General features: G+C 34.6%; 1 long non-coding RNA gene across 1 annotated transcript in view; it reads right to left on the bottom strand.

The window, feature by feature from the left end:
• LOC116592354 overlaps window positions 1-26,474 on the bottom strand; it is a 39,241-nt gene that overhangs the window by 3,084 nt on the left and 9,683 nt on the right. The window contains exon 2 of the long non-coding RNA XR_004286461.1: window positions 4,578-4,676. This is a non-coding gene — a long non-coding RNA (uncharacterized LOC116592354). The remainder of the gene's footprint in view (window positions 1-4,577; window positions 4,677-26,474) is intronic.

Below are 26,474 nucleotides of genomic sequence, written 5' to 3'. Positions count from 1 at the left end.
GGCTCTTATTTCTTTCTCTTGTCTGATTACCATTGCTAGGGCTTCTGGTACCATTTTTAATAGATATGGAGAGAAATGGATCTTGCTCCTGACCTTGGAGAGAAAGCTCTGTTTTCATTCATCTTCATTGAGGAAGATGTTAGCAGTGAGTGTTTCATATATGACCAGGACTGGTGTGCACTTGAGGACCCTGGGTTTGCTAAGGTTGTAAGCTCCCCATGATGTCTTGACATTTATGACATCTGGATTTGCCAGTTCGAGTGGCAGGATCCTGCAGTTATGCTGTTTAATCTCATCCTCATGGCATCCAGACCCTACTCCAGTTTGGGCTTTTAAGGAGGAAGGGGAGGGACACCTGGGTGGTTCAGTCTGTTAAGCATCTGCCTTCAGCTCAGGTCATGACCTCAGTGTCCTGGGATCAAGTCCCACATCAGTCTCCTTGATCAGCAGGGAGCCTACTTCTCCCTCTGCCAGCTACTTCCCCTGTTTGTGCTCTCTCTATATATATAGCAAATAAATAAATATTTTTTTAAAAAGGTAGAAGGGGAGAAAGTGTTCCCACATCTCCTCAGCCCTATCAAATTGTGGCTTTTTTTTTTTTTTTTTTCCTGTACTCTATCATGACTAGGGCTGATGTGGGTTTGCAGAAACTGGACTCACTAATATTGCAAACTCAGAGATAACTGAACTCCCCAGTTGTGTGTCCAGACCCTTCTCCATCTTAGGCTTTTAATGTGGGGCAGAAACATAAACCATGTCATTCTCCAGTCCCTTTGACCTGGAGAGCTTTCCTGTAGTTTCCCCGCCACTCTGCAGAAGTCTAGTGTTGTCTCTTCTATATGTTTGTGCCTCTTTTAATTTTAATTTTAATTTTTAGTGTTCACCTTCTTTTTATTTATTTACTTTTATTTAAACCATGTCTTGTTTTCTGTGCCCAAGGACAGAGAAGGATCTATTTCTGGTCGCTCAGTACTATTTTTCCCCACTGCTGTTTGCAGCACTGGGGACGGGTCTCTATCTCTCTTATTATTCTCTTTCCATTCTGTCTTTGGTTGTTCAGTCATTTTACAGTCAGCCCTTATTCTTCAGGAGGATTTTTTCTGTTAATTGGTGTAATTTGGTGTGTTCTGTGGAGTGGGTGAGTTCAGGGTTTTCTTGCATTGCCATCTGAATGGGAGTGCCTCACAATTGGAATTTTGATAGAGATTGCATTGAATTGATAGACTGATATGGGTAGTAGTAGATTTTTAACAATATTCTTCTGGTCCATAAACATGAAATATCATTCCATTTATTTGTGTCTTTAGTTTCCTTTATTAATGTCTGTTAGTTTTCAGAGCAGAGGTCTTTCACTTCCTTGATTAAATTTATTTCTTCATATTTTATTCTTTTGATGGAATTGTATATGAGATTACATTCTTTATTTCTTTTTATCATAGTCCATTATTTGTGTATAGAAATGTAACAGGATTTTGTATATTGATTTTGTATCTTGCAACTTCACTGAGCTTGTGATTAGCTAACAGTATTTTGGAAAAGTCCCTAACATTTTCTTTACATGTCATCTGCAAATAGTGACATTTATATTTCATCCTTTCCAAGTTAGATGCCTTTTCTTTATTTCTTCTTTCCTTCTTTTTCTCTTTCTTTCTCTCTTTTAACTGCTATAGCTAAGACCTCCAATACTTCATGGAATAGAAGTAGCAAGAATGGGCATCTTTGTCTTGTTCCTGATTTTAGAGGAAAAGCTTATTCAGATCTTCAATATTAAAAACAAAGTTAGCTGTGGACTTGTCATATATAGCCTTTATCATGCATCCTTTATTATTGTTATGAAGTATGTTTCTTATATACTCACTTTTATATTAAAGTATGTTCCCTCTATTCTCATTTTGTTGAGAGTATATAAGTCATAAATTGATGCTGAATTTTCTGAAATTCTTTTTCTGCATCTATTTAGATGGTCATAAGATTTTTATCCTTCATTTTCTTAATATCGTGTAGCATGATAATTGATTTGCAGATGTTGAACCACACTTGCATTTTGGAATAAATTCCACTTGAACATGGTATATGCTTTTATTAGTGTATTGTTAAATTCAGTTCTCTAATATTTTTTGATGGTTGTTGCATCTATGTTCTTCAGGGAAGAAGAAGCCTGTGCTTTTCCTGTTGATTCCTTGTCTGGTGGTGTTACAGTGATGTTAGCCTCATAACATAAGTTTGGAATGATTTGTCCTCAATTTGGAAGAGTCTGAGTAGGATTAGTATTAATTCTTTTTTGAATAGTGAGTAGAATTTACCAGTGATACCATCTGGTCTTGGACTTGTTCGTTGGAAAGATTTTGATTTTCAGATTGAATCTCTTTACTAGAAATCCATCTATTTAGATTTTCTATATTTTCATGATTCAGTCTTGGTGGGTTCTGTATTTCTAGTAACAACATTTTTTTAGGTTGTCTTATTTGTTAGCATATAATTGTTCAAATAGTCTTTATGATTCTTTGTATTTCTGTAGTATCAGTTGTAACATTCCTTTCATTCCTAATTTTATTTCTTTGAGCCCTCTTTTTTTCCTGATGAATCTAATTAATGGCTTGTCAGTTGTGTTTATCTTTCAAAAACCAGTTCTTGGATTTATATTTTTATTGTCTTTTTTAGTCTCTATTTCATTTATTTCTGTTCTGATCTTATTTTTTTAATTAACATATAATGTATTATTTGTCCCAAGGGTACAGGTCTGTGAATCATCAAGTTTACACATTTCACAGCGCATACCATAGCACATACCCTCCTCAGTGTCCATAACCCAACCATCCTATCTGTACCCTCCACCCCCTAGCAACCCTCAGTTTGTTTCGTGAGACTAAGAATCTCTTATGGTTTGTCTTCCTCCTGATCCCATCTTTTTTTAATTTTTCCCCCACTACCCCCAATGACTCCCTGCTCTACCTCTCAAATTCTTCATATCAGAGAGATCATATGATAATTGTCTTTTTCTGATTCATTTATTTCACTTACATAATACCCTCTAGTTCCATCTTATTATTTCCCTTACTGTATTAACTTTGGCTTTTGTTTGTACTACATTTTCTAGTCTCTTGAGGTGTGAAGTTAGGATTGTGTTTTTGTTTTGAGATTTTTTTCCTTTTTCAAGGTAGGCATTTATCACCACGAACTTCTCTCTTAGAACTGCTTTTGCTGAACCCATAAGTTTTTAACATGTTGCATTTCCATTTTCATTTGTCTCAAGGTATTTTTTTCTCTTTTGATTTATTCTTTGACCCATTGTTGTTCAGTAGCATATTGTTTAATTTTCACATATAATATTAATTTTCCAGTTTTCATCTTATAATTGATTTCTAGTTTCATACCATTGTGATTGGAAGAGATGCTTGAAATGATTTCAGTTTTAAATTTATTAATACTTGTTTCATGTCTTCTATTCTGGAGAATATCCCATGCACACTTGAGAATAATATGTATTCTATTTCTTTTGGCTGGAATGCTCTGTATTTATCTGTTAAATCCATCTGGTTTAATGTGTCATTTAAGGCCAATGTTTTCTTATTGATTTTCTGTCTGGATGATCTATCCTCAATATAAGTAGGGTATTAAGTCCACCCATTTTTATTGTACTGTCTATTTCTCCTTTTAGGCCTGTTAATATTTGTTTTATAAATTTAGGTGTTCCTATCTGGGTGCATAAATATTTACAAATGTTATGTGCTCTTGCTGGATGACTCCTTTATCATTACAAAGCTCCCTTCTTTGTCTCTTATTACAGTCTTTGTTTTAATGTCTATTTGTCTGAGGTAAGCATAGCTACTCCGTGTTTATTTGTCTTTCCATTTGCATGGACTATCTTTTTCCATTCTGTTGTTTCTGTATGTGTGTATCTTTATATCTGAACTAGTCTCTTACAGGCAGCATATAGCTAGGTCTTATTTTTTTTTTATTCATATAGCCACTCTGTGTCTTTTGATTGGAAATTTTAGTCTATTTACATTTAAACTAATTATTGACAGATATGTACATATTGACACTTTATAAATTGTTTTCTGGCTTTTTTATAGTTCTGCCGTATTCCTTTTTTCTTGCTTTCTTTGTGGTTTGATGATTTTCTTTAGTGGTATGCTTAGATTCCTTTCTCATCATCTTTTGTGTACCTACAGTTGGTTTTTAGTTTGTAGTTACCATAAGGCTACATAAAACAACATATATTTGTAGCAGTCTATTTTAAGTTGATAAGTTGTATATGTATATACTATATATACTATAACATATACTGTAGCTCTACATTTTTAGTCTCCCCAACCCTCTACATTTTATTATCATTTGTTCACTTTTAGCAATTTCTTTTCTTCTCTTATTTTGTGCACTGAATGCATAACAGAGGTGTGTTGATTTATACTGAAAATTATGATAGTTATGTACATATGTGTTTTGAAGGTAAAATAGAGCTCTCAGTTGACCTGAAATGTGCATGCAGCATTAATGAATAAATAAACCCTTTTGTTGTCTCGTGCCTCTGATACTATGTTATTGTAAATTACTGATATGTGACCTGACCTTACCTTGTCTGATACATTTTCCAAGATGATCCAACCATATATTCACTCTCCATCCTTCTCATCCTTCCATATTTCTTCAGACATATTAGATTTCTTGATATTCTGAAACAAGGCAGATCCATTCCCAATTCAAGACCTTTAAATAGGAAATCTCAAAATTGAAATCACTTCCATCTGATATATGTGTGAAACAATCTCTCACATCTTCCACATTCTATGTCAAAAAGTTGTCTCCTCCATAAGGCCTCTCCCTACTGCCCTATTTAACATTTTAGTTTCTACATAATCCCTTTTCCTCTACCTGGCTTAATTAATTACCTATATATTAGATGGTGATAAATTATATAGATATATATGGCTCGTTTTTTAAAAATTTTGTTTCTCCCCCATCAGAACATAAGGGCAAAACTTTTCCTTTATCTTTTTGAGAGAAGTTTTAGATTCACAGTAAAATTAAGAGGAAGGTAAGAGATTTCCTACATGCATCCTGTCCCCACACATGCAAAGGTCATTCCATTTTCAACATCCCTCACCAGAGTGGCACAATTATTACAGTTGATGAACCTACATTGACACACGATAATCATTCAAAGTCCATAATTTATATTACATTTGACTTTTGGGGTGTACATGCTATGAATCTGAACAAATGTCCATAACATGTGTCGATTATGGTACCATACAGAGTATTTTAAGGACCCTAAAAATCTTCTGTTCTATGCCTATTGACTCTTCCAAACTTAACCTTTGGAACCACTGATCTTTGTATTATGTCGTTAGTTTTGTTTTTAGACACTGTGTAGCCTTTTCAGATTGGCTTCTTTGACCTAGTAATATGCACTTATTTCCTGTGTATTTTCTCATGACTTAATAGTTTGTTGTTGTTGTTGTTTTAGCACTGAACAATATTCCATTATCTGGATGTACCATGGTTTATTTACCCATACACCTGCTAAAGGATTATATCTTTGTTGCTTCCAAGTTTTGGCAGTTACAAATCTACTATAAACATTGTAGTGCAGGTTTTTGGGTGAACGTAAATATTCAGCTCCTTTGGGTAAATATTAAGGAGGATGATTGTGAAGTTGTATGGTAAGAATATGTTTAATTTTTAAAGAACTACCAGAATTCTTTCAAAGTGGCTGTAGCATTTTACATGCCCACCAGCAGTGAATGAGAACTTCTATGGCTCCATATCTTCACCAGTATATGGTATTGTCAGTGTTACAGATTTTGGTGATTCTAATAGGTTTCCAGTGGTATCTCACTGTTGCTTTAATCTGATAGAGGATGTGGAACATCTGCTTATTGGCCATGTTGGTATAACGTTTTTGGTGAGGTATCTGTTAAGGTCTTCATCCCCATTTTTTAATTGGCTTGTTTCTTGAGTTGTAAGTGTTTGTCATATATTTTGGATAAATAGCCCTTCATCAGATGTTTCTTTTGCAACTATTTTCTCCCAGTTGGTGGCTTGTGTATTCATTGTCTTGAAAGTATCTTTCAAAAAGCAGAATTTTAAAATTTTTTATTAAGTTCAGTTTTGTTTTGTTTTGTTTTCTCATGCATAATACGCCTTGATGTTGTGTTTAAAAAGTCCTTACCAAAGCCACAGTCATCTGGATTTTCTAGGCGTTATTTTCTAGGGATTTTATGGTTTTGTATTCTACATTTATACCTCTGTTCTATTTTGAGTTAATTTTTATGAAGGGTTTAAGCTGTATATTTGGATTCATGTTTTTGCATATAGATGTTCAGTTCTGGCAGGGTTTTCTGTCTGTTCTTCAACTGATAAATCCCCATTTCCTAGAAAAGTGCTTGGCGCATAGTAGGGCCTCAATAATTTTTTAAGTGAAAAAATTTATACTTATGAGTGTATCACAAAAATAGAAATAAAACTTCATTTGTATTAAGAAACATTTTTTCAAATATGATTATTTATGGAGAGATTATTTAGGAATTTATTTACTAGTGAGATAATTTCTTAAACGTGTTTTTTATGTAACACTTGAAACTAAAAACTTTGAAGGGGTTAGGAGATTCAATTAATGGATGGGAATTAAAATAACTGGAAGAGGGAAAGAAAGGAGAAGGAAAGCCAAACTGGCCAGGTTAATACGTAATCAAATATTTGAGTCCTGAAGGTCTTTGTGGCCAATATATGCTAAAGACTAGCTGCTATGCCTGCTTTCTAGAAAATAAATATGCCTTTGAGAATCTCATCAAACTGTGGTCAATGAGTTAGATCTTAGAACAGATTCTATTTGTTTTAGACAGACAAAATAATGTTGTAGTCATTTCACCTAACTGTTTTAGAGCAAATTCATTTTCTTTAGGGGAACATTGAATTCTTACTATGTTCCAGAAAAACTGCTAAACATTTTCATTGTAATTATGTCATTTAATCTTCACCAAAAACTTATAAGAAACAGTGCCAGGTTAGACTCCAGCTCTGCTTTGACTGTGAAGCACAAAGAATTTTTTCAAAAAGGGTATTTTGAGATATAGTGCAGAATGATACCACAATAGGACATTCAGTGGATCCCAGTAGGACATTAAGGACTGTTTTGGTCACCTAGGGAAAGGGGTGAAAGAAAGCTGGATAAATGCCAAAACCTATGCATAAAAACTTATAAACATATTGTTATTCCAATCCTTTGGATAAGGAATATGATCTCTTACTCAAAGTGTGCAACATATGCAGCAGTATCTGCATTACCTGGCAGTTTGTTAAAAACAAAGAATCCCAGACACATTGTAGACCTATGGAATAAAAACTTGAATTTTAACAGTATAAACGAGTGAATCTTATGCACCCTAATGTTTATGATACACTACACTAGGAGATAGAACAATCTGGATATGAAGTGGGGTTTTTTTTTTTTTTAAAGATTTTATTTATTTATTTGAGAGAGAGAGGTCACAAGTAGGCAGAGAGGCAGGCAGAGAGAGAGAGAGGAGGAAGCAGGCTTCCTGCTGAGCAGAGAGCCCGATGCGGCACTTGACCCCAGGACCCCGAGATCATGACCTGAGCCGAAGGCAGCGGCTTATCCCACTGCGCCACCCAGGCGCCCCTGGATATGAAGTTTGGTTCTACCTTTATGACGTTGGCCAACTACAGATCATATTCTTTATCCAAAGAAAGGTGAATGCAAAAATATTGAAAGGGTAACATATGTAAGATTAGCCTGTTATAACATTTGGATTCATTACAGAAAGAGTAACTGAAGTCTTAAATATATTTTTTTCTACTACATGATGGCAAAACTTAGAATGAAGCAAGTACTTTTATTACACCTTTACTAGCAGAAACAGTCACAAGGTGAACAAAAATAAGTGGATAATGAAAACAATCATCCGTAGCATATCATACTCCAATAGGGCAGTAGGGGGCGTGGTGGGAAAGTCCTTGAGTTTTAGGTAGGCTTTTGCATATGGTTTCTGTATTGGGGAGAATATGTGCTATGGTGAGTGCCATGAATTATGTAAGACTGATGAATCACAGACCTGTACCCCTGAAAGAAATAGTATATTATATGTTAATTTAAAAAATAGGGTTTGTCCATGCCTTTCCCCCACTAAACCAAGATGGTTACTGAGGAGGAAGGTAAAATACAAAGAAATATAAATTTTCTTCTTTCCTGTATTAACTGAGCATGATTGCGTAAGATTGCTTGAACCATTGTGTTGAACTAAGCTAGAAAGATTTTAGATATTTGGCTAAATTTCACTCCTCCCAACACACCCACAGATACATTCCTGCCTGGTAGCTGCCTAGAAAGTGTCAAGAAGGTGCTCGTGAAATCAAATACAGATCCAATACAATCCAGATCAAATACAGAAAAAATACATAATTGACTCTACCCGTCCACACCTGAAATATACTGTGAGCTAAATTTTGCAACATTAGTGTTTTAACATTTGGAATATAATCCATGACCTAATACCTATGCTTTAAAAATTTGGTTATATGATTTTGCTTAATTGGAAGAATATCTGATAATAGTAACAGTATTTTAGATCATTATTTAGAATAATTTACTGCTAATTTTACAATTTTATATACATTGGTACTTCACTAAACCTGGCTTTTAAAAATTGTGTTCAGTTGCCTTTAATTCTTACTTAATAATAAATTTAATCAAGGTTTTTAAGAAACACATAAATTTGAAAAAAAAATCTAAATGGTGGTGGATTTTTTTAAATTAAGGACCTTATTTATAGCTGCTATGATTGAATTATGCATATGAAACTGAAAAATCAAATTTTGTTTTCCTCTACTGGTTTTTATTGTCAAAACCACAAAGCTATTATTTTATGTTTAACTATAGTCTTTTCTGGTCTTTTGCATTCCATTCTTTTTAAAGTGTATACAGTTGGCTATATCACTTTTCACCTCAGGGTGACAGTCCCATTTTCTAGAACTTCTAAAAACTCATGGACAATACTTCTTCATGAGTTTTTAAAATATTATTTTCTTTTGGCCTGCCATATGAAAAGAGTGGAAGTTAGTAACAATAATAAGCCTATTTCTATGGAAATGGTCTAGATATTAGATATTATCTAATCAATCTTGCTAGATGTTAAACAATTCATGAACTTCTTGTTGAAATTCAATAAGCAGTTTATGAATCCTTGAATTGAGAGAATGTGTTTAAAGAAATCAGAAACTGGTAAGTTCCAATGGTGACAAAAGCTAAGCAGTCCAAATTCAAACTGGCAATGAAACATCTCCATTTTTACTCATCATGAGTGGGCTCATGGCAGTGAGAATAAAGAAGGTGTGACTATAAGGTAATGAAACTCATTTTCTTAGCTGGTTTGTAAAATAGGCTCTCTGAACAATTTCAGATGAGAAGTTCCAAAAGTGTTTCAAGCCATGGTAGCATCGTTGTAATTAATGTAAAGTCTCCCAGCATCATTTCTTAGAAGGTCAGAACTCATTCTGGTATTTGTTAGCAATCGTCCTTGTTTTTTCCTTGTCACACTTTTTAAGTTGGTGTAAGGTGTTTTGCACCTGGAAGAATGCCTTTTAAAGGCCCTTGGAAAGGATAGTACAAAGAGCCTCATTCACATGTGGAGTGTAGGAAAAGAAAATACAAACATATCCTTTGGTACTGTCAGTGTGCATTCTTTTTTCTGCCATGGATACATTGCTTTTAACTTAAATTTTGGTTAACATACAGTGAAATACTGGTTTCAGGTGTAGAATTCGGTGTTATATTTTTAATTGCTCTCTTTAACAACCTTGATCCTAAAGCTTTAGAAGTAAACAGCTCCCTACCATTATCCTATTAGGAGTGAACAGTCTCTCAATCCTGACCTAATTTTTAGAAAGGAAAAAACAAAACAAGACAAAACAAAACAAACAAACAAACAAAAAACGAAGCATTTAAAAAATCACTCTGAAACACAGTTTCTGCGAACGTTTTCCTGTGGGTGACCTTACTAGTTTATTAAACATTTGTAATCACAGAACTTAAAATATGGAACCACAAGCATGTCAGCACAGTGTGTAATCTGAGTGCTCGCAGGGTAGGCAGCACTCACAGGGAGCGATTTCTAGAACTGTCGCTGCACCAGCTGTCCAGGGAGTGGAAGCTGCCAGTCTACCCTCCTATCCCCCTTGGAGGAGAATAGGTGGAAGCAACAATCCACGTGGGCGGAAACTGAGGAAATGGAGGAATAAAGTAGAGGAGGAGGGGAAGGTGGCGCGCGCCTGGCTGTGAGGGAATAAATGACACAGCTTGAATTCAACAGCGCTTCTGTTCCTGTTTTTAGACTGATGATGCGCAAAGCCCTATTTTCTCCCCCTCCTTTTTAAATTAGCAAACATAATCCTCACTAAGCACCTGACCATCTCGATCCTAGACCGCAAGGGTGTCTGTCTCCTTTCATCTGTCATTTTAATGCAAAATATGAATGCAGTTCCACTGCTTTAAGAGATTCATTGGGAGCCTACTGATATTTTTCCAAGGACAAAAACACTTAAAGATACATCTTTTATCAGAATTTCAAGTATTGGAATAATAGAGGAGTGATGACAAGAATAAGCAATTGGCTTACGGGAAAATCATAATCTACTTTCCAAAAGTAACAATTTTTAAGAATCCTATTGCTAACACAAGTCATAATTAAATTGTTACATGATTAAAATGAAGCAATAGACAATGTAACTAAATGTTAGACTTTCAGTATCTCTCTCTCTCTCTCTCTCTCTCTCTTTTTTCCCCAAAGGGATGAAATAGGATGTAGTGGGATTGGGCTGAAATGAATAGCCCAATTACGCAAACATATTTTTGGTTGATTTGGATAAATAATAAAAAATTTGCTACACCCATATATCAGCATGACCTTTTCTTCAACAACACAAATGTTTAAATCCCGTTTGGCTGCTCATGTGAATTCAGCCCAACCACCAGGCATGTACCTGGTTGCAATTAGCTGTAAACACACAATTCCCCAGATAGACTGCTTAAGGTTGGGTGGAAAGGCTGCCGTTAGTATTTCTTAGACACAGGTAGGTTATTGCTATATCAAGGCCTAAGCATCCTCTCGTCGAGGAAAGTATCTAGCTATATTCTTCATAGGATAATCTTTAATCAGATAGTCTTTGCATTGAGTATATACACAAACTAAGATGAGACCGTCTGAAAGCTTTAAAATCTCCAGTTCTTTCAGGTCCTGAATATAGGACTCAAAGTGTGACAATTCAGCCAAGCCTGTGCCTGTGTCCTGTACCATGATCAGGAGGACCACTTATTTCATGCGCCCACTTCACTTTAGTGTATGTGAAAGCTTACATACAAAAAGTGGGGCAATCCCATATACAGAGAAAAGGACAGGTAAATATAAACATAGAAAAGATGTCAAGTTGGATACATACCTTCCAGGACACTTGGTTATGGGGAAAAATAAAAAGAAAACAGATTGTGAAATTGATGGAATTAAAAAATAATTATACATGGGGAGGAAATGTCCAACTATGTGGACATTGCAAAATGCTTTTGGGAATTCTCCATTCAAATGTGGGTGTAGACACCAACTTATTTCATTTGTTATGTGTTTTTATTTTACAAGTTCCACATTTAAAAGCACATTCTAAAGTCTGAGCTGCAGAGCTAATGTGAAAATAGCCTATTTCTAAAATTATTTTCCTATTGCTGTTACTGTATGAATCTACTTTTGAAAATAATTAGATCCTTAATATCTTAAAAATTTAAGTTGAGAAATCTCATGAATAAAATATTCATGGGGATTTCTATTTGACAATGTGTGAAATAATGGATCCCAGTATCAAATTTATGTTATAAAATTGTAGCTCCACATTCGACAAAGAATTTTCTAAGTACAGACTAAAGATCTTTGGTATGTTTTATCATTTTAGCTGTATTGGAGACTGTCAAATTATCATAAACTCTGATAAAAGTTTACTCAATTGAAGATCTAGTTCTTCATACAAAAGATTATAGTCAATCAAAACTGTGGGTGGATTACCGCAGATTCACAGAAAATGCATTTCTGTTTTCAGAGAATGGTTTTCAAAAATGGTTTAAACACTTTCACAACTTATGGTAGGCTTGTTTTGTGAAGTGGTATATACTGTTAAGATCATGGAATTTCTGAATTCAGGTTGATCTGGATTTTATTGTGGCCTACCATTTACTTGCTTTTTCGGTGAGACCATCTGAGAGTCACAGAGTCTTAGTTTTCAGATTTATTAAGCAGAGATGGCAATTTATCTCATGGAAATTTATGTGAGGATTTAAATGACATGAGTAAGTTGTTTAGGACAGGAAACAGAGGTATTGACCTAAAATCAGGAAGTTGAATCTGTTCATATTCAAAAAGAAATTAAGGCAATCTAGGATGTAAGGAAGATCAAGCCAAAGAGAAAAGTGGTCTTGTTTCAATGAAATAAAAATGTCAGAAGTAGTTAAGATGAGGTCTTATCCTCATCTTAAGGAAGAATAGAGAATGTAAAGGATACAGTGAAAATGAGAAACTAAGTATTACATAATTCAGCAATTCCTATTGAAAGTTTTCATCTTCAGGTCAGTAGATCAAATATGATCTCAGGCAGTACAGAACACTCTAAATATACCGGTTGTTCCTGCTGTGAAAAAGACAGAGTATAATTAAGCTCTCATCCCACCCAGGTCCACACCAGACTCGGCTCACCCAGGAATGAGTCAGAGCTCTGATGGGCTGATTGCCCTGGGCAGAGCCAAAGTAGTGATTAAATAGCTCAGAGCCCTGGAGCTTGAGGGAACCTCTGCTTTAATTCTCCCTCAAGCTTAAATTAAGGCTGATTCTGGAGGATATCCAGTGATTGCTAGGGATTTAAGAGGATGGTCTTCTGCAAACCATCCACAGGAACTGATGCCAACAAACTCTTCACTGAGCAGATGAAGTGCAGGTTGGGGAGCTCTTGGGCTAATTTGTTTCTCATATATGATGAATGTTTTCAAATATAAATTATTAATTGCATTTTAAAATTGACTGTATAAAATGAATTTTCAGTTAACCTACACTCCAAATGGTCTGCAACAAATAAACAACTAAAGATATGAAAACATTTCTTTACTCAACATATGACTAAGTTATTCCTTTGAATAAAACATTACTCCCCCCCCCACCCAAGGCTCTAGAATATACTAATTAACTCTTATTTTTATCACATGAGAAGACTTTATTATAAGGATCCAAAAAGACCCTTTCTAAACTGCTCAAAATAATCTTTTAAGTTGCTTGGCCCAGAAGTTTAGAGTGGGTACTAATTAGTTTCACTGGTTGAACATGATGATGCTGTTAAGGTCCATGGCTTGAGTTTTACATATCTAGGTTATCCATACACTATCCATGCATTGTGTATCCAAGTTCTCTGTGGATATTTCTGCATTGCCTATCTAACTGTGCATGGAAAATTTCAGTTCCCCACCCACATTTGTGCACATTCATGGTAATATAAATTTAAAACATCTACCATATTAAATATGTGAGAAAGACTGTATGTAACCCATCACCTCTCTTCATTGTTCAAAATGAATATATATGGGGGAGTTATGAGGACAAAATGCATTTATGTACAAAGTGAATCATATACATTTAATTTTGGATGTCTATAGGCTTATAATCAAACATAAGTGGACAGAATTTACATAGAGTATATATTATTATCATGGTAAATAAGTTCCTTTAAAAAAGTATTTGAACAAGCGGGATACTTGGGTAGCTCAGTCATTTCAGATTCTGACTCTTGATTTTGGCTCAGTTCATGATCTCAGGGTTCTAAGATGGGAGACTTCATGCTCAGCAGGGACTTTGCTGAAGATTCTCTTTCTCTCCCTTTTCTCCTCCTCTGCTCTCACTCTCTCTCTCTCAAAGTAAATAAATAATTTTTTAAAAGTTTTTAAACAGTTGGGTTTCATTTTCAGTTATAAATAACTGGAAATGCTTTTCCTCCACTGGAAAGAAGAATATACATTTCATCATGATTAAAATCTCCCACTCTGAAGCTGTACCCCTCTCATACATTTATAGTTGCTATTTTTCCAATTTGATTCAAGGGGGCTTGAACAATGAACTATATATGAAAGCTTTACAGATAAATTCAGATCATGTATCATACTCTGGAACTCATATTCCAGCCATCTCATTTGGGGGAAATGTTTAACTCCTCAGAATTAGCGTGTGTGTTTAATTTGGTAAGACAGTTTGTAATCTGATAAGTTTATAAGGTAATTTTAATTATTTTATTAACAATTTTATTATTTTATTATGTCCTATTTTAATTATTTTATTAACAATTACTATTTTATTAATAATATCCTATTTGCCCCAGGGGTACAGGTCTGTGAATTGTCAGGATTATACACTTTGCAGCACTCACCATATCACGTACTATCCCCAAAATACATGATCCAACCACCCTCTCCACAACCCCACTCCCCCCAGGAACCCTCAGTCTGTTTTGTAAGATTAAGAGTCTCTTATGGTTTGTCTCCCTCCTGATCCCATCTTGTTTCATTTTTTCCATCTGTACTCCCCAACCCCCCACTCTGCCTCCCAAATTCCTCATATCAGGGAGATTATATGATAATTGCCTTTCTCTGATTGACTTATTTTGCTCAGCATAATACCCTCTAGTTCCATCCATGTCATTGCAAATGGCAAGATTTTATTTCTTTTGATGGCTGCATAGTATTTCATTGTGTGTGTGTGTGTATGTGTGTGTGTGTGTGTGTGTGTGTATCTATATAGATATATATACATACATACACATACACAAACCACATCTTCTTTATCCATTCATCTGTTGATGGATATCTAGATTCTTTCCACAGTTTGGCTATCGTGGACATTGCTGGTATAAACATTCAGGTGCACATGCCCCTTCAATCACTACATTTTTATCTGTAGGGTAAAAACCCAGTAGTGCAATTGCTAGGTGGTAGGGAGCCTCTATTTCCAACTTGTTGAGGAACCTCCATGTTGTTTTTCAGAGTTGCAGCTTGCATTCCCACCAACAGGGTAGGAAGGTTCCCCTTTCTCTACATCCTCTCCAGTATCTGTCATTCCCTGACTTGTTAATTTTAGCCATTCTGACTGCTGTGAGGTGGTATCTCATTGTGGTTTTGATTTGTATTTCCCTGAATCCAAGTGATGTTGAGCACTTTTTCATGTGTCTGTTGGCCATTTGGATGTCTTCCTTGCAAAAATGTCTGTTTATGTCCTTTGCCCACTTCTTGACTGGATTATTTGTTCTTTCAGTGTTGAGTTTGATAAGTTCTTTATAGAATTTGGATACTAGCCTTTATCTGATATGTCATTTGCAAATATCTTGCTTCCCTTGCCTTTGGGGATGTTTCTAGGAAGAAGTTGGTGTGGCTGAGGTCGAAGAGGTTGCTGCCTGTGTTGTCCTCAAGGATTTTGATGGATTCCTGTCTCACATTGAGATCTTTCATCCATTTTGAGTCTATTTTTTGTGTGTGATGTAAGGAAATGGTCCAGTTTCATTCTTCTGCATGTAGCTGTCCAGTTTTCCCAACACCATTTGTTGAAGAGACTGTCTTTTTTCCACTGGACATTCTTTTCTGCTTTGTAGAAGATTACTTGACCATAGAGTTGAGGGTCCATTTCCGGGCTGTCTATTCTGTTCCATTGATTTATGTGTCTGTTTTTGTGTCAGTACCATACTCTCTTGATGATGACAGCTTTGTAATAGAGCTTGAAGTCTGAAATTGTGATGTCACCAACTTTGGCTTTCTTTTTCAACATTCCTCTGACTATTTGAGGTTTTTTCTGGCTCAATATAAATTTTAGGATCATTTGTTCCAGTTCTTTGAAAAAAAATGGATGGTATTTTGATAAGGATTGCATTAAATGTGTAGATTGCTTTAAGTAGCATAGACACTTTCGCAATATTTGTTCTTCCAATCCATGAGCATGGAACATTTTTCCATTTCTTTATTCCTTCCTCAATTTCTTTCATGATTACTTTATAGTGTTCTGAGTACAGGTTCTTTGCTTCTTTGTATAGGTTGATTCCTAGGTATCTTATGGTTTCGGGTGCAATTGCAAATGGGATTGACTCCTTAATTTCTCTTTTTTTTATCTTGTTGTTGATGTATAGAAATGCAACTGATTTCTGCACATTGATTTTATATCCTGACACTTTATTGAATTCCTGTATGAGTTGCAGCAGTTTTGGAGTGGAGTCTTTTGGGTTTTCCACATAATGTATCATATCATTTGCAAAGAGTGAGAGTTTGTCTTCTTCTTTGCCAATTCAGATGCCTTTTATTTCTTTTTGTTGTCTGATTGCTGAGACTAGGACTTCTAGTACTCTGTTGAAGAGCAGTGGTGATAGTGGACATCCCTGCTGTGTTCCTGACCTTAGGGGAAAAACTCGGTTTTTCCCCATTGATAATGATATGTGGGTTTTTTATAGATGGATTTGTTGGTATTGAGGTATGTAACCTCTATCCCTACACTTTGAAGAGTTTTGGTCAAGAAAGGATGCTGTACTGTGTCAAATGCTTTTTTAGTATCTATTGAGAGTATCATAAGGCTTTGTTTTTTCTTTTATTAATGTATTGCATGACATTGATTGATTTGCAGTTATTGAACCAACCTCGCAGCCCTGGAATAAATCCCCCTTGGTTGTGGTGAATAATCCTTTTAATACTGTTGGATCCTATTGGCTAGTATTTTGGTGAGAATTTTTGCATCCGTGTTCATCAAGAATATTGGTCTGTAATTCTCCTTTTTGGTGGGTCTTTGTCTGGTTTGGGGATCAAGGTAATGCTGGCCTCATAAAATAAGTTTCGAAGTTTTCCTTCCATTTGTATTTTTTGGAACAGTTTCAGGAGAATAGGTATTAATTCTTCTTTAAATGTTTGGTAGATTTCCCCTGGGAAGCCATCTGGTCCTGGGCTCTTATTTGTTAGGAGATTTTTGATGACTGCTTCAAAATCTTTAATGGTTATAAGTTTGTTCAGGTTTCTTACTGGTTCAGATTTGGTAGTTTATACATTTTTAGGAATTCATCCATTTCTTCTAGATTGTCTAATTTGTTTGCATAGAGTTGCTCATAGTATGTTCTTATAATTGTATTTCTTTGGTGTTAGTTGTGATCTCTCTTCTATCATTCATGATTTTATTTATTTGGGTCCTTTCTCTTTTCTTTTTGATAAATCTGGCCAGAAGTTTATCAATCATTAATTCTTTCAAAGAACCAGCTCCTAGTTTCATTGATTTGTTCTACTGTTCTTTTGGTTTCCATTTTATTGATTTCTGCTCTGATCTTTATTATTTTCTTTCTCCTGATGGGTTTAGGGTTTCTTTGCTGTTCTTTCTCCTACTCCTCAAGTGTACATTTAGGTTGTATACTTAAGACCTTTCTTGCTTCTTGAGAAAGGCTTTTATTGCTATATACTTTCCTCTCTTTTATTAATGTATTGTATGACATTGATTGATTTACAGTTATTGAACCACCCTCGCAGCCCTGGAATAAATCCCCCCCCATTTTTTTTGTCACCTTTGCTATGTCCCACATATTTTGAATAGTTGTGTTTTGATTTTCATTTATTTCCATGATTTTTTTTTTCAATTCTTCTTTAATTTCCTGGCTGACCCATTCATTCTTTAGTAGGATGCTCTTTAGCTTCCATGTATTTGAGTTCTTTCCAACTTCCCTCTTGTGATTGAGCTCTAGCTTCAGAACATTGTAGTCTGAAAATATGTAGGGAATGATTCTAATCTTTTGGTACCTGTCAGGTCAAAGTTAGGTCTTTGACCCAGGATGGGATCTATTCTGGAGAACGTTCCATGTACAGTAGAGAAGAATGTATTTTGTTGTTTTTGGCTGAAATGTTCTGAATATATCTGTGATGTGCATCTGGTCCAGTGATTCATTTAAGGCCTTTATTTCCTTGTTGATCTTTTGCTTGGATGATCTTTCCATTTTAGTGAGGGGGGTGTTAAAGTCCCCTACTATTATTGTATCATTGTCAGTGTTTTTCTTTGATTTTGTTATTAATTGGTTTATATCGTTGGCTGCTCCCATGTTAGGGGCATAGATATTAAAAATTGTTAGATCTTCTTGTTGGACAGACCCTTTGAGTATGATATAGTTCCTTCCTCATCTCTTATTATAGCCTTTGGCTTAAAACCTAATTTACATGATATAGGGATTGCAACTTCAGCTTTCTTTGGATGTCCATTAACATGGAAAATTGTTATCCACATCCCCCTCACTTTAAATCTGGAGGTGTCTTTGGGTCTAAAATGAGTTTCTTGTAGACAGAATATAGGTGGGTTTTGGTTTTTTATCCATTCTGATACCCTGTGTCTTGATTGGGGCATTTAGCCCATTTACATTCAGGGTAACTATTGAAAGATATGAATTTAGTGCCATTGTATTGCCTGTAAGATGACTGTTACTGTATATTATCTCTGTTCCTTTCTATCTACTACTTTTAGGCTCTTTCTTTCCTTAGAAGAACCCTTTCAATATTTCCTATAGGGCTGGTTTGGTGTTTGCACATTCTTTTAATTTTTGTTTGCTCTGGGAGCTTTTTATCTCTTCTTCTATTTTCAATGATAGTCAAGCTGGATATAGTATTCTTGGCTGCATATTTTTCTCATTTAGTGCTCTGAATATATCATGCCAGTTCTTTCTGGCCTGCCAGGTTTCTGTGGATAAGATTGTTGCCAATCTCATATTTCTACCATTGTATGTTACAGACTTCTTGTCCTGAGCTGTTTTCAGGATTTCTTCTTTGTCACTAAGACTTGTAATTTTACTATTAGAGGATGGGATGCGGATGTATTTTTATTGATTTTGATGGGGGTTCTCTATGCCTCCTGGATTTTGATGCTTGTCCCCTTTGCCATATTAGGGAAATTCTCAACTATAATTCTCTCCAATATACCTTCTGCCCTTCTCTCACTTCCTTCTTCTTCTGGAACCCTAATATTCTAATATTGTTTCATCTTATGGTATCACTTATCTCTCTAATTCTCCCTCATGGTCCAGTAGTTGTTTGTCTCTCTTCTGCTCAGCTTCTTTATTCTCTATCATTTGATCTTCTATATCACTAATTCTCTCTTCTGCCTCATTTATACTAGCAGTAAGAGCCTCCATTTTTTATTACACCTCATTAATAGCTTTTTTATTTCAACTTGGTTAGATTTTAGTTATTTTATTTCTCCAGAAAGAGTTTCTGGTCTCTCCCAATTTTAAAGAAAGAAAATAAAAAGAAATACACACACACACACACACACACACACACACACACACACACACACACATATATATATATATATATATATATATATATATTTGGGTACACACAATGAAGGGATGTAATATGACTTATGACTGTAAGGATGAAAATTTTTAAAAATTCTAAAAAAGGAATTGATAAGATAAGTTGGTTGGAAAAAAAATAAAAAGAAAGGAGGAGGGAATGTGCACAGGCTGGAGAGTAAAGCAAAGCCATGTGCTAGATTGGGGTATATTGTCATTATTTTCTATTAGAAGAAATTGTGTCCCAAAATTTTTTAGGAAAAAAAAATCCTATATATGTACAAAAAATAAGATTCAATACAATGAAGGGATAAAATATGACTATAACAATGAAGATTTAAAAATATTTTTTAAATAAAGGTATTGTTAAGATAAACTAGTTTTAAAATGATAAAAGAGGAAAGAGGAAAAATTTTAAAAATAAAATAAGAAAAAAAATAAAATTAAAATAATTAACTTCAGAAGACTAAAGGATCATGGGGAAAAAGCCATGAATTCTATGCATTGCTTTCCCCTAGCTCTGGAGTTTAGCTGTTTTCCTTGATTGGTGAGCTTGGTCTTGGCTGGATGTTCTTCCTGATCTTCTGGGGTAGGGGCCTGCTGTAGTGATTCTCAAATGTCTTTCCCTGAGACAGAATTGCACTACCCTTGCCAGGGATGGAGCTAAGTAATCTGCTCGGGTTCACTCTTGGAGCTTTTGTTCCCTGAATGCTTCTTAGAGCTTTGAAGGACAGGAATAAAAATGACAGCCTCCCAATCTCCGGCACTGGGGAGCCAAGACCTCGGGGCCCCACTCCTCAGTGCCCCCTCAAAGAAAAGCAATCACTCCTGTCTCCCTTGTTTCCAGTGACACTCTGAGCTCACCCGGCCTGTGACCGAGCATTTCTGTCTCTGGCACACAGCCCTATTTGGTGTCTCCAAACCCAGCAGATTCCTGCTACACTGCTTCTCCCAGAGCAGGAAGGCTATTCTCCCCAGATGTGCCACTCGTGGGGTTCCTGCTCAAAGAGCAGTGTCCCGACTGTGCCTTGGACCATGGTTTAAGGTAACCCTGATCTGAATGCTCACACCTCAGCTCTGTCTCTGTTGCAGGCTTCTCCACTCTGGTACCTGGAAGTTCTGCCACACTCAGACACCCTGATCTTTCTGTGAACCACAGGACCTGAGACCACACTGTCCCTGCAAGAGCTCTACCCCTGCTTAGCCTCTGGAGTGATGCCCCTCAGTGGAGCAGAATTATACAAGTTCAGATTTTGTGCTCCATTGCTCCACCACTTGTCAAGGGCTAGCCTCACCCCCCACAGTCTATCTTCCCATTGCTTCAGATTCACTTTTCCACATGACCAGAAAGTGGTCAATTTTCTGTTCCTATAATTGTTTCCCTTCTCTTCTATTTCCTGCTGAGTTTGTAGGTGTTCTGAATGGTTTGATACCTCTCTAGCTGAACTCCTGGGATATGATATTGTTTCAGTCTGCTACTCCTCCACCATCTTGCCTCTCTCCCCTCTCTAGACTGTTATAAGGTATTAAAAAAAAAAAAGAAACAGAAGTATTGGGGCACCTGGGTGACTCAGTGGGTTAAAGTCCCTGCCTTTGGCTCAGGTCATGATCTCAGAGTCCTGAAATGGAGCCTGGCATCAGGCTCTCTGCTCAGCAGGGTGCCTGCTTCTTCCCTCCCACCCCTGCCTCCCTCTCTGCCTACTTGTGATCTCTGTCAAATAAATAAATAAAATCTTAAAATAAAAAAAGAAACAGAATTATTCCCTGAATTCCCTCATTATGCCAAGTGAAGTCTTAGACACTCAGTACTATTTGTAAAACCACATCGTCTCTCCCTTTTTTAAAACAATTGTTTGTTAAAACATTGTTTCAGATGAAATACATAATTTAATATTTGTATATATTCAAAATAATCATTACAACAAATCTAGTTAATGTCTTACAATTTTTTCTGATGAGGAATGCTAAGAACAACTCTCTGAGAAACTTGCAATATAAAATACACTGTTTTTATAGTCACCCTGCTATACTTATTTTTTTATAATTTAATTTTAATCTTTTGACCCCCTTCATCCATTTTACTCCCTGCTTTCCCAACTTTTGGCAACCACCAATTTGTTTTCGGTATCCAAAACTTTTGTCTTGTTTTTTTTTTTTTTATTCCGCATGTACTCTAGAACATATGGTATCTGTCTTTCTCTGACTTATTTCACTCAGCATAAACGCCCTCCAAATTCATCTATGTTGTTGTAAAGGGCAAGATTTCAGTCCTTTTTAAGGCTGAATAATATACCATTCCATTCCATATACTCCATACACACACATACACACACACACAAGCACAATTCACATCTTCTTTATCAGTTCATCCATTAATGGTTACTTTAATGGTTTTTACCATATCTAAGCTGTTACAAATAATGCTACAATAAATATGGGGATGCATATATCTATTCCAGCTAGTGTTTTCATTTTTCTTTAAATAAATACTCAGAGCTGGAATTTCTAGATCATATGACAGTTCTATTTTTAATTTTTTTAAGTACCTCACTACTGTTTTCCTTAGTGGTTGCACCAATTTACATTGCCTTCGACAGCACACAATGGTTCCCACATCCTCACTGGATACCTTTACATTTTGTCTATTTAAGAATAGCAATTCTAACAGGTATGACCTGATACCTAATTTTTTTTTTAAGATTTTATTTATTTATTTATTTGAGAGAGAGAGCATAAGAAGGGGGAGGGTCAGAGGGAGAAGCAGACTCCCCGCCAAGCAGTGAGTCTGATGCGGTACTCAATCCCAGGACTCCAGGATCATGACCTGAGCCGAAGGCAGTTGCTTAACCAACTGGGCCACACAGGCGCCCCTAATACCTGATATTTTATTTGCATTTTTCTGATCATTAGTAATACTGAGCATCTTTACATGTACTTATTTTCCATTCATCTGTCTTTTTTGGAAAAATGTCTATTCAGAATTTCTGCCCATTTCTTAATCCAATTGTTTTGGGATTTTTGCTATTGCACTATATGTGTTCTCCATAAATTTTGAAAATTAACTACGTATCAGATATTTTCTCTCATTCAGTATGATATTTTTTCATTTTACTGATGGTTTCTTTTGTTGGATAGGGGTTTTCAATTTAATGTAGTCCTACTTGTTTTTTGTTTTGTTTTGTTTTGTTTTGTTTTGCTTTGCTTTGCTTTTTTTGCCTTTGCTTTTGGTCCCTGATACAAAAAATGAGGACCACAATAGATGTCAAGAAGTTCACCATCTGGTTTCTTCTAGGAGTTTTATGGCTTCGGGTCTTACATTTAAGTCTTTAATGCATTTTGACTTAATTTTTGAGTATGATGAGAGATATTGGCCCAGTTTCATTCTTTCCAGGTAGTTGTCTAGTTTTCCAAGCACCATTTATTGAAGAAACTATTCTTTCTCCAATATATACTGTTGGCTTTTTTGTCAAAAATTAATTACACATGTATGTGTAGGTTTATTTCTGAGTTCTCTATTTTGTTCCATTGATCTAAGTGTCTATTTTTATGCCTATGATTACTTTAGATTTGTAATATAGTTTAAACTCTGGGGGTTTGAAGTTTCCAGCTTTATTCCTCTTGAGAGACACAAAGCCTTTTTTTTTTTTTTTTTTTTTTTTTTTTTTTTTTTGCTTTTTGCTTTGACTATTCAGGGTCTTATGTATTTCTATACAAATTTTAGGATGCTTTGTTCTATTTCTGTGAAAAATTACCATTGGGTTTTTCATAGGATTGCATTGAATCTGTAGATTGCTTTGGGTAGTATGGCTATTTTAAAAACATTCTTTCAACTGGTGAGCACAAAATATCTTTTTATTTATTTCAATCATCTTCAATTTCTTTCATCTATGTTTCATATTTTTCAGTGTACAGGTCTTTCACTTCCTTGGTTGAATTTATTCCTTATTTCTTGTTGTTGAAATTGTAAATGAGATTGTGTTCTTAATTTTTCTTTCTGACAGCTCTTTATTAGAAATGTAGAGGAATACAACAGATTTTTGTATACCAATTTTATACCCTGAAATTTTACTAAATTTGTTGATTATTTATAAAAAATTTTTTTAAGGGAAGTCTTTAGTGTTTTCTGTATACAATATCACGCTATCGGTAAATAGCAACAGTCTTCCTTTCCAATTTGAATGCTTTTTTACTGTTTGTTTGTTTGTTTGTTTTCTTGCCTAACTGTTGTGGCTAAGACTTAAAATACTTTGTTGAATAAAAGTGTGAAGAGTGGGCATTTTCTTACCTTAAAGGAAAAGCTTTTAGCTTTCACCATAGATAGACTATGATGTTAGCTGTAGGTTTGTCATATATGGCCTTTATTATGTTGAAGTTCATTCCCCTTATACCCACTGTGCTGAGATTTTTACTATAAATACATACTGAATTTTGTCAAATGCTTTTTTCTGCATCAATTGAGATAATATTGAGATGATATGATTTTTATGTTTTGTTTCGTTAATGTTATGTATCACATTGATTGATTTGAGGATGTTGAATCATCCTTGCATCCCTGGCATAAATCTGCTTGAACATGGTGTATGATCTTTTAAATACGTTGTTAAATTTGATTTGAGGATGTTGAATCATCTTTGCATCCTTGGCATAAATCTGCTTGATCATGGTGTATGAACTGTGCAATGTATTGTTTTGAATTCAGTTTGCTAATATTTTGTAGAGAATTGTTACATCTATGTTCACCAAAGGTATTGGCAATAATTTTTTTTTTCTTTTGGTGTTCTGGTCTGGTTTTAGAATTAGGACATACTCATAAAATTAATTTTCAAGTGTTTCCTTCTCTATTTTTTTTTCCTTTGGAAGTGTTTGGGAAGGATTGGAATTAATTCTTTGAATGTTTATTAGAATTCACCAGTAAATCTGTCTGGTCGTGGACTTGGGCTTATTGGAAAGTGTTTAATTATTGACTCACTCTCCTTACTAGTAAATTGTTCTTATTTTGAATTTTTTAATGACTCAGTCTTGATGGGCTATATGTTTCCAGGAATTTATCTATTTCTTCTAGGTTGTTCAATTTGTTAGCATGTACTTGTTTATACCAGTCTCACAATCCTTTGTATTTCTGTAGTATTGTCCCTTCTTTCGTCTGATTTTGTTTATTTGAGCACACTCTCTCTTTCCTATAGTCTCTCTCTGGTAACCTTAGCTGAAGTTATGTCAACTTTATCTTTTCAAAGAACCAGTTTTTAGTTTCACTGATCTTTTCTGGGTTTTTTTGTTTGTTTGTTTCTCTTTAATCTCTAGTTCATTCATTTCCACTTTGATCTTTGTTATTCCTTTCCTTCTCCTAACTTTGGGTTTGATTTGTTTTATTTCCTTGAGGTGTAAAGTTACGTTGTTGACATTTTTTTTCACATTTCTTGAGGTAGGCATTAATCACTATGAACCTCCCTCTTAGAACTGTTTTTGCTGCATCCCATAAGTTTTGGTATGTTAAATTTCCATTTTATTACTCTCAAGCTATTGTTTTGTTTGTTTCCTCTTGATTTCTTCATTTACCTATGGATCTTCAGGAAGATGCTGGTTATCTCCACATACTTGTGAATTTTCTGGTTTTCTTATAGTACTTATTTTTATACCATTGTGGTGAGCAAAGATACTTTATATAATTTCAATTTTAAATTTATTAAGACTTTATTGTGGCTTACTCTATGATCTATCTTGGAGAATGTTCCATGTACATTCTTTGCTTTTGGACAGAATATTTTATATATATATATATTCATATATAAATATATATGAATATATATATATCTGTTAAGTCTTTAATGCATTTTGTTATAAGTTATATATGTATATATATACACATATATAAATATATATAAAAATATATATATATAAATATATATATATTTATATATATATATATATATATATCTGTTAAGTCCACCTGGTCTACTATATCTTTTCAAGCCATTGTTTTCTTATTCATATTTTGTCTGGATGATCTATTCATTGATATAAGTACATACTTTATTACATACTTAAATTTACTAATTGGCTTTTACACTTGTCCTTATCTTAAATAACAATCAAACTAGATGTATATAACTGGCTACCATGAAGAATATAAGAAAGGAAAAATTAGTTCAATGCTTAATGAGAATTATGCATTTATTTTTTTTATTTCTTGTATTTATGTGAAAACTTTAAAACTTTATAACTAATATTTTACATTTTGCAATCAAACGGATGACAACCCCCAAAACCTAAACACTAAAAACCAATATCAATGATATTTCCAATAAAACTCAGGAACAGATTTTCTTCTCTCCTATCTCAGTCAATACCAGACCAATTTCTTTTTCAAAGATACAACAGTATTGCCAATTGCTTCTATGAGTGAACTTGCATGCTTTCAATCAGTTACTGTTTCTGTCCCCTTATGTTATTTAAATAAAAGAACAATCTTAATTGGCAGAAATTCATTTATTAAGAAGGTTTATTAAATATTTTTTCAAAAATTTTTCCTCTCTATGAGAGCTACAAAGTGGCAAAGAACATAGTGGATTTTTTTCTTACTCATGTCTAGTCAGATTGCATAATGTGGAAATAATGTTAATCTGCTTATCATATCTGGAATGCGGTACAAAATACATAATCATATGGAAGACTTATCATTTGAATTAAAATACAAGAATGAATTGAAATACTGAAACTGTATATATGGCTTCAACTTGGTAAGTTATTTAGTTTGAGACCAAAAAAATACAAAAAATCAACTTTAATTCAAGTAAAATAATGTAATATGGTACATCTCTGCAATTTGGAACTTTTAAATTTATTTCTTCATAATTGTAAGTGATTTCTAGATTTTGTTTTCATAGAATTTTTCTTCCTTATTCTCTTATATTATTTGTTTATATGTCTAATTCTGCAGCAAAAGCCCTATTCTCTTCAACTGTTATTCCCATTCAGCCACTAAATTGTGCTTCACCTAGTGCAGGAGAATGTTTATTCTAATAAACAGATATGTAAATAATGGTACTGATATAGACTATTATGTATAAATTAAAGTTCTTTGAAAGAAT

Source organism: Mustela erminea, chromosome 6, assembly GCF_009829155.1.
Source record: "Mustela erminea isolate mMusErm1 chromosome 6, mMusErm1.Pri, whole genome shotgun sequence".
Classification (NCBI taxonomy): domain Eukaryota; kingdom Metazoa; phylum Chordata; class Mammalia; order Carnivora; family Mustelidae; genus Mustela; species Mustela erminea.
Note: the sequence above shows the minus strand (reverse complement) of the source record. Positions and strands in the feature narration are given on the sequence as shown.